The sequence below is a fragment of the Glycine soja genome, chromosome 6 (genome assembly GCF_004193775.1).
Source record: "Glycine soja cultivar W05 chromosome 6, ASM419377v2, whole genome shotgun sequence".
Classification (NCBI taxonomy): domain Eukaryota; kingdom Viridiplantae; phylum Streptophyta; class Magnoliopsida; order Fabales; family Fabaceae; genus Glycine; species Glycine soja.
The window spans coordinates 25,273,866-25,283,333 of NC_041007.1; the positions used below are offsets into that span (position 1 = coordinate 25,273,866).

Sequence of the window (9,468 nt, forward strand, 5' to 3'; positions counted from 1 at the left end):
GACAAATTCTGCGCCCTTTGGCATTCAGATTTCGCAAGTCGAGTGGTAAACGCGTAGAGACAAATTTTGCGCCCTTTATCATTCGGGAACAACAAGTTGGGTGGTAAACGCGCATAGACAAATTCTGCACCCTTTATCATTCAGGAACAGCAAGTTGAGTGGTAAACGCGCAGAGACAGATTCTGCGCCCTTTGTCATTCAGATTTCGCAAGTCGAGTGATAAACGTGTAGAGACAGATTTTGCGCCCTTTGTCATTCGGGGACAGTAAGTCGAGAGGTGGGCGGAGACAAATTATGGTCATTCCGTGCACCTTTTCACCATCTAGAGGCGATCGTGTCCGGTGGCACGTATAGACAAATTATGGTCATTCTGTGTCTCGCCGCCCAGGCTCGATCGTGTCCAACAAAACGTGGAGACAAATTATGGTCATTCTGCGTCTTGTACCAACCAAGAGGAACAAATTCAACAGTATCAGGATGATGTGTCGGTACTGATCATTTTCAAATTTTTGCAGGTTCCGCTGGTAGGGAGGTTCATTGGCCGAATGGTGTTTCGCTCGAACGAAATTAGTGTCTTATATTTACTTCCTTTTTATCTCCAATAAAAGAAAAGTAAAGAGGGGCAACTGTCATATCCTAATTTCGTCCGGGGACCATCCGTTGTTAGGTTGCGACTCTCGTTTGACCACTTTGAGGTATTTGGCACCAATCGTTAGGAAATTTGTGAAGTTCCGAGACATGTCAGAAGCCAAAAGGAAAGCGTTGTAGCACAATCCGTGAAGTTCCGTGACATGCCGGAAATTAAAAGGAAGTGTTAGTGCGCAATCCGTAAAGTTTTGTAACGTTCCAAAAGGCAAAAAAGGGATGATTACGTAATCTGTAAGGTTCTGCAACATTACAGAAAGAAAACAAGTATCGTTACGCAATTCGTAAGTTTCCATAACTTTACGGAAAAAGAATCACCAAAAAAGGCAGGGGGTGTATTTAGTAAAGATGGGGGTGCAAATAGCAACCATGCCCACTGGGGCCTTCCAGGATGTTCCTCCATAAGGCGGTTGCTTCTAGAGGAAGCAACCTAGCTCGCCTGGGCGAGCTGGGGGGCAAGCTCCTCCCCTATTTTCCTATAAATAGGGGGAGGAGTGATCGAGGCCGTACCCGAATCAAATAAACATGAAAATGCAGTAACTAGGAAGTGATCCTAGGTCGTTTCCCAACGAGTAGTGACAAGCCAAATATTCATAATATACTTGCAATAACAGTAACGATGGGGGGGGGGGGGGGTTGGTTGTTTGGTAATTAAAGAGAAAAACAAATAAAATAGAATACGAAACTACTAATATTAAAAACGGGTTGTTTCGTCTGATTCAGAAGCCACTCTCTTATCCAGGGTTATGGAGAATTCGTCCCTAACAGTCAACCAATTAATCCAACCCTATTTCAATTTACTAAGCGAAAATCAACTTAGGGTTTTCAATACGTGATTAGGAACCACATACACCAGTTAGCCCTTCGTCCATTAAGCATGAATGCAAGTTAGGCTCAGAGGCAATTAATCGAACACGAAGCGTGCACTGATTAATATTCACGAAATTGGGATAACTGGTGAAGGGAAAACTGCCAGGAAACCACATTACAAACGAAACCTCAAAGAGAGTTGGGCTTCGTCCTCAAAAGGAAACAACACCAGAAAATCTAGCCTTCCATGGATTCAAACAAAAAACGCAAATGAAACATGAAGCAGAAACGTAAATGAACAAGAACGTAAATGAACAGAAACGTAAATGAAAGTAGAAGAAGAAGCAAGAATGAACTCGTAATTAGAAGCAGAAAACGGAAATTTGCATTAAGAACGAAAACTGTAACAAGGGAACAGAAAAACGTGAAAACCTAAAACCAAAGCTCTGAATAATGAAAATAGCATAACAGAATGCCTTCACGAATCCCAAGGCAGCTATTTAAAAAAGAGTCACTCAAAGTCACTGGGTCCTATTACAATACTCTGGCCCAAAACGAAATAAACACTGAACAACATAAAATAAAATTGCGAAATTTCCTAATTAGAAATTAACTAAGGTAAGCGCTGCTTTATCTGCCATCTTCAAGTCCACAACCAAAATCCGGATTAAGCCCAATGTTTCATTAATTCCTGAAATTAGATTAAAAACATCAAATTAGCTAAATGAGCCCAAATAATAAAACTGCCTAATTAATTGACAATTAAGATCAATCAATGATTAAAATGGTGCAAAAAGGGTTTAGAAAATAGAAGAAAATGATGGCACATCAAAACCCCCCATACTTAGCCTTTTGCACTCCTGGGCAAAATGAAACAAAGAACAAAATCCAAGGATATCAAAGAGAGACAAACAAAAACATTCATATATTTCTCAATGAACATCAAGGAATGAAAGGAATGGGTAACATCTAACATAAGGAGATCCAAAAAGTCAAGACATTCATGAAAATCATCCAAGCAACCCAATCATGGCAAAATAGTTAATCAGCTCAAGAATGAAAAGTGATAAAGCCTCACAAGATATACACTCTATCTCTCAAGTGTCTAGGCTACTATTTACCCTCAAAGCACCCATGAAAGCAAACACCACATAGACTTGGCAAGATTCTAAAATTGACAATCAACCCACAAACACAAGCACATGAGGATCAAAAGGTCTTTTAAGGTTGTAATGGGGCCAAGGTCAAGGTATGGAGAAATATGGAATAAGTGGTTAAATCCCAAAGGAATAGAGGAGCAATGGGGAATAAGTGCATATTAAGAAAAAAAATAAGAAAATAAAAAGAAGTAAAGATAAAATTTAAACATGAAGAGTAAAACCAAGAGTTTCATCATTCTTGTGCCATTTAAGATCTTATTCACTCAACTTTATTGCTTTTCTTTTTCTCTTTTCGAAATTTTTTTTTTCGATTTTTTTTTTAGAACCCTATAGCCTTTGAGAAACAACATTTCATTCAGCATGTCCAACATTTAACCAATATACAATGTACATCAAGTATGGCCCAGAATACATCATGAAGCATAGCCAACAAAACAAGTTGTCCAATGAAACAAAAACCCCCCACACTTATTCCCAAAACAATTCCAAAGCTCCAAAATTCCTTAAGGATATGGTGATATCATGGTTTTTCACTTAAGGCTTGTAGTGAGCTTCAAAACAAGGAAAGGGAAACAAGGCTCAAAAAGGGCTATCAAAGGAATTAATTCAAGGTAAGTCCATTTGGCTAGAAGCTTATAAGGACAAAATTGCCTCAATCATTTCCAAATATGCATGTGAATTAGGACGCATCAACAAGAATCAAGCCAAGGATATTGTGCAAGCAATCAATGGGGCAAAACACACCAAATGGTTATGATGATGGATGGCTCAAATTCTCACAAAGGTAAACTCATCACTTTCAAATTGAGCTTTCAAAACTATCATGACATGTAGAGAAGAATCAAGGATTTCAAGTCACAAAATGTCAAAAACTTTTATTTTCAAAACAATTACCCATTTCTTGAACATATCCTATAATTCAAAGAAAAACATGCAAAATCGTACGTGCACACAAAATTGACCCAAAATATTAAACTAAAAATCCGACGAAACTAACAACATTAACAAATTAACACAACTAACAAATTAACAAAACCAACAAAACTAGCAAAACCAAAGAACACTCCCCCCCATACTTAAACAACACATTGTCCTCAATGTAGCACAATTAAAAGATTAAAAACAATTAACTCATCAAAGAGAATCGGACAAGTGTAATAAAAGCAAAGAAGGAGATAGGAAAAGAAAAACTCCCTAAGTCATGGTGGAGGAAGAGTAGGGTGGAGTAAGGAAGTCTCTTCCACCACTATGTCCACTAAAGAAGGGTTCGTGAGGAATGGCTTAAGTCGATGTCCGTTGACCTTGAAGCTCTTGTTTGTGGAGTCGCTTTTGATCTCAACTGTACCATAAGGAAAAACATTAGTAACAACAAAAGGACCAATCCACTTAGATCTCAACTTACCACTCATGAGTCCAAGCCTAGAATTATACAATAACACTTTTTGCCCAACCACGAAGTCTTTTTTAACTATCATGCTATCATGGAACTTCTTGGTCTTTTCTTTGTAGAACTTGGCATTCTCGTAGGCTTCTAGGCGGATTTCATCTAACTCACTTAGTTGCAACTTTCTTTCCTCACCAGCTTGATCCATAGAGAAGTTGCAAGTCTTCACTGCCCAGTAAGCTTTGTGCTCAATTTCTACTGGAAGATGACATGCCTTTCCAAAGACAACCCGATAAGGAGACATTCCTATGGGTGCTTTGTAGGCAGTCCGATGTGCCCAGAGAGCATCATCAAGCCTGGTACTCCAATCTTTCCTGCTTGGCTGCACAATCTTCTCTAAAATTTGCTTGATTTCTCGGTTAGAAATTTCTGCCTGACCATTGGTCTGGGGGTGGTATGGTGTGGATACCCTGTGTACCACCCCGTACTTTTTAAGCAGGGAATGCATTGTCCTGTTGCAAAAATGGGTTCCTTGATCACTAACAATTGCTTTAGGTACTCCAAACCTGCAAAACAGATTAGACCTGACAAAGTCTACGACAACTTTAGCATCATTAGTTCTAGTGGGCTTGGCTTCCACCCATTTTGAAACATAGTCAACTGCAAGGAGAATGTAAACATGACCAAAAGAGACAGGAAAAGGACCCATGAAATCTATACCCCAGACATCAAACACCTCACAGAATAGCATAGGTTGCTGAGGCATTTGTTGTCGCCATGTAAGTGTATTTCCTGCTCTCTGACACTGCTCACAAGTGCTGCAGATCTTCCACGCATCTTTAAAGATGGTGGGCCAATAAAAACCACAATCAAGCACTTTGCGAGCTGTCCTTTGAACACCCAGATGACCTCCCGGTGCGGAAGAATGACAGAACTGCAGGACTGAGTCAGTCTCATGATCTGGAATGCACCGTCTAATGACCTGATCACTGCACAATTTCCACAAGTATGGGTCATCCCAGATAAAATGCTTAGCATCACTTTTAATTTTATCTTTTTGGGCCTTAGATGCTAAGGGAGGAAAAACAGAGGCAACTAAATAATTGACAATGTTAGCAAACCAGGGAGTAGAAAGAGAGTCAGAAATACTATACAATATATACAAATGATCATCCGGGAAATCATCCCGAATAGGTGAATCTGCATCAGATACACGTTCGATCCGACTCAAATGATCAGCAACTAGATTTTGTGCTCCGCTCCTATCTCGGATCTCCAAGTCAAACTCTTGGAGCCAGAGCATCCATCGGATCAACCTAGGCTTAGAATCAGCTTTCTTCAACAAGTACTTTAAAGTTGCATGGTCAGTATAAACAATAATGCGGGTACCAAGCAAATAAGATCGAAATTTTTGAAGAGCAAAAACTATGGCTAGAAGCTCCTTCTCAGTAGTAGTATAATTTGCTTGGGCAGCATCTAAAGTCCTAGAAGCATAGTATATCACCCTGGGCAATTTATCAATTTTCTGAGCAAGGACAGCCCCCAATGCATAATTTGATGCATCACACATAAGCTCAAAAGGGGTTGTCCAGTCGGGTGCCTGGATGATGGGGGTGGTAGTCAGCACTCTTTTGAGGCAATCAAAAGCCTCTTTGCATCTGTCATTAAAGTCAAACTCCACCTCCTTTTGCAACAAGTTGGACAATGGAAGAGCTACTTTGCTAAAATCCCTTATAAAGCGCCTGTAGAATCCTGCATGACCAAGAAAAGATCGCACCTCTCGCACACAAGAGGGGTAAGGCAATTGTGAAATAACAGAAATTTTTGCAGGATCTACTTCAATACCCTTATTGGAAATAATGTGGCCTAAAACTATACCTTGCTCAACCATAAAATGACATTTTTCAAAATTTAGAACAAGGTTAGTTTCAATGCATCTATTCAAAACTTTTTTCAAACTATTCAAACAACCATCAAAAGAGGATCCATATACAGTGAAATCATCCATAAACACCTCTATGCAATTTTCTAAAAAATCACTAAAAATACTAATCATGCACCGCTGGAAGGTACCAGGGGCATTGCACAGGCCGAAAGGCATCCTCCTATAGGCAAAAGTGCCGAAGGGGCAGGTGAATGTGGTCTTTTCCTAATCCTCAGGAACAATAGTAATTTGCATATAACCAGAAAAACCATCAAGGAAACAGTAGTGGGATTTACCTTCCAGGCGTTCAAGCATCTGGTCAATGAATGGCAGGGGAAAATGGTCCTTTTTAGTAACCTGGTTCAGCCTCCTATAGTCAATGCAGACTCTCCAACTGTTCTGCACCCGAGTAGGAATTAGCTCCTCCTTCTCATTTTTTATCACTGTGAGGCCGATCTTCTTCGGGACTACCTGGACGGGACTCATCCATTGGCTGTCGGAGATAGGATAAATGATTCCAGCTTGCAAAAGCTTGGTTATCTCCTTCTTCACTACATCAAGAATCACCGAGTTGAGTCTTCTCTGTGGCTGTCTTACTGGTTTAGCTCCATCCTCTAAATTTATTCAATGCATACATGTGGATGGGCTAATACCAGGAATGTACGCAAGGGTCCAGCCTATAGCCTTCTTATGCTTCTTGAGAACTGACAACAACTTCTCCTCTTGCTCATCAGCAAGGGAGGCAGATATAATCACTGGAAAACTCTTGCTATCATCCAAGTAAGCGTATTTTAAATTTGATGGCAGAGGCTTCAATTCTGGTGTGGTCGGCTGGACAGTGGTAGAAGGAGATGGTTTCTTAGCCTTTACCCCATAAAGAAAATCAGAGGTATGTGTACATCCTGAAACATGGTTAGTCCTATCTGACTCTATAAAATCAATCTCAAGAGGTAAAACACCACCACCAGACATGCAATCAATATCACTCTCAAATTCACTCTCAGATTCACTCTCGGCATCAAATTCAGACATATGATCAAGTACAATTTCAGACTCAATGCATGAAGAGTGAGAGGCATGCAGATTAGAATAAAGATCAGTCATGTATTCATCAACAACATGGTCAATTATTTCAGCACGAAATACAGAAAGATCTTCAGATGGGTATTTCATAGCATCCAGAATATTAAAATGAACAGTTATATCACCAAACTCCATGGATAGTGTGCCTGCATAAACATCTATCTTAGTTCTAGCAGTTTTCATAAAGGGTCTGCCTAGAATGATGGGAACTGATCCTTGAGAGAATCCATCTTCCATATTCAAAATATAAAAATCAACAGGGAAAATCAGTTCACCAACTCTAACTAAGACATCTTCTATGAAACCAACAGGGTAGGCAACACTTCTATTAGCTAAATGAATTACCACATCAGTTGACTGCAAGGGACCTAGAGATAGAGAATTAAAAATAGACAGATGCATAACACTAACAGAAGCTCCTAAATCTAGCATGGCATTGTCAAACTTACTATTCCCTATAATACAAGGTATGCTGAATGTACCTGGATCTTTGCATTTTTCAGGAATTTGAGGAACAAATTTACCAATCAATGCGGAGACATTTCTGCCCATGCTAATCCGTTCACTTCCTTTAAGCTTCCGCTTATTTGTGCACATCTCCTTCAAGAATTTGGCATATCTTGGAATTTGCTTTATTGCATCCAATAGAGGTATGTTTACCTCTACTTTTCTAAACGTTTCCAAGATCTCTTTCTCTGCCTCTTCCATTTTTTTGTTGGAAACTGCTCTTGGAGGGAATGGAAGAGGGGGAATGTGCTGCTTCTGCAAATCAGAATTACCTGTGGAAGAAGATTCACCTGCACAGAAATTGTTAGGTAAATTTTTGTCATCACCTTTTTCTGGAGTAGAGTGAAGTTTGGCAGGTTCATTTGCAGATGAGGAAGGTGCTACAGGTTGAGGTCCTTGACACTGCTTTCCCGACCTCAATGAAATGGCACTGACATTTTTGGGATTTTGGACAGCTTGAGAAGGCAGCTTGTCAGAATTCTGGGACTGTTGTTGATTCAATTGGGTAGCCAATTGTCCCATCTGATTGGTTAAGCTCTGAATGGAGGCTCTGGTCTCTTGCTGAAACTGCATGTTTTGCATAGTCATTTGCCTCACAAGTTCTTCGAGGGAAGGTTGTGGAGGGGCCTCAACTGTTGGTTGTTTCTGGGGTTGTTGCTGTTGTTGGATTGGTGGAGGAATGTATGGTCTGCTTGGGCCAGCAGCATTTTGGAAGGAAGGAGCAAGCTGCTGTTGTTGTTGTTGAGGGCTGGACCATCTGAGGTTAGGGTGATTCCTCCATCCAGGGTTGTATCTGTTGCTGGAGAGGTCATAATTGTTCTGCTGTGGTTGATTTTGCTGCTGAGGTTGAGGAGGTCTATTGTAAATATTTGCAGCATAAGCTTCAGGCTGCTCGATTGCTCCAGGTTGCTACATGGAAGGGCAAAGGTCTGTATGGTGGTCAGCAGAGGAGCACAAACCACAAACCCTTGCAACAGGTACAGATTTCTGATTCAAGGTCAGCTGGGTTACGAAGTTAACCAATGCATCCAGTTTGCCTTCAAGCTTCTTAGTCTCAGATGATGCAGCTGAGTTTGTAGCTACCTCATGCACTCCTCTAATGACTATGGCATCATTTCTGGCGCTAAACTGCTGAGAGTTGGAGGCCATCTTCTCAATTAAATTTCTGGCTTCAGCAGGAGTCATGTCTCCAAGGGCTCCACCACTGGCAGCATCTATCATACTTCTTTCTATATTACTGAGTCCTTCATAAAAATATTGGAGAAGAAGTTGTTCTGAAATCTGATGGTGGGGGCAACTGGCACATAGTTTCTTAAATCTCTCCCAGTACTCATACAGGCTCTCTCCACTGAGTTGTCTAATACCTGAGATATCCTTCCTGATGGCTGTTGTCCTGGAAGCAGGGAAAATTTTTTCAAAGAATACTCTCTTAAGGTCATCCCAACTCGTGATGGACCTTGGAGCAAGGTAATAAAGCCAGTCCTTTGCCACTCCCTCTAATGAATAAGGAAAAGCCTTCAGAAATATGTGATCCTCTTGGACATCTGGGGGTTTCATGGTGGAGCAGACAATGTGAAATTCTTTCAAATGTTTGTGCGGGTCTTCACCTGCAAGGCCATGAAACTTTGGAAGCAAATGAATCAGTCCAGTTTTAAGAACATATGGGACATCCTCATCAGGGTATTGGATGCACAAGCTTTCGTAGGTGAAATCAGGTGCAGCCATTTCCCTTAGAGTCCTCTCACGGGGTGGAGGTTGTGCCATGTTCTCAGAATGTGCAACATCAGAATGCTCAGAATCAGAATGCTCAAAATTATAATGCTCAAGATCAGGATGTTCAAAATCACCAATAACAAAATGCACAGATTCACCAGTAATGGAATGCTCAGAATGATCAAAAGGTATAAAATGATGCCTAACTAATCTATGAAATGTCCTATCTATCTCAAGATCAA

The 9,468-nt window shown here is 40.5% G+C and overlaps 1 non-coding gene across 1 annotated transcript; it reads left to right on the top strand.

The window, feature by feature from the left end:
- The first annotated feature begins 8,792 nt into the window (after window positions 1-8,792).
- Window positions 8,793-8,899, top strand: LOC114417605. Its single transcript, XR_003667864.1, has one exon. It is a non-coding gene; the product is annotated as a small nucleolar RNA R71 (small nucleolar RNA).
- Window positions 8,900-9,468: the final 569 nt, after the last annotated feature.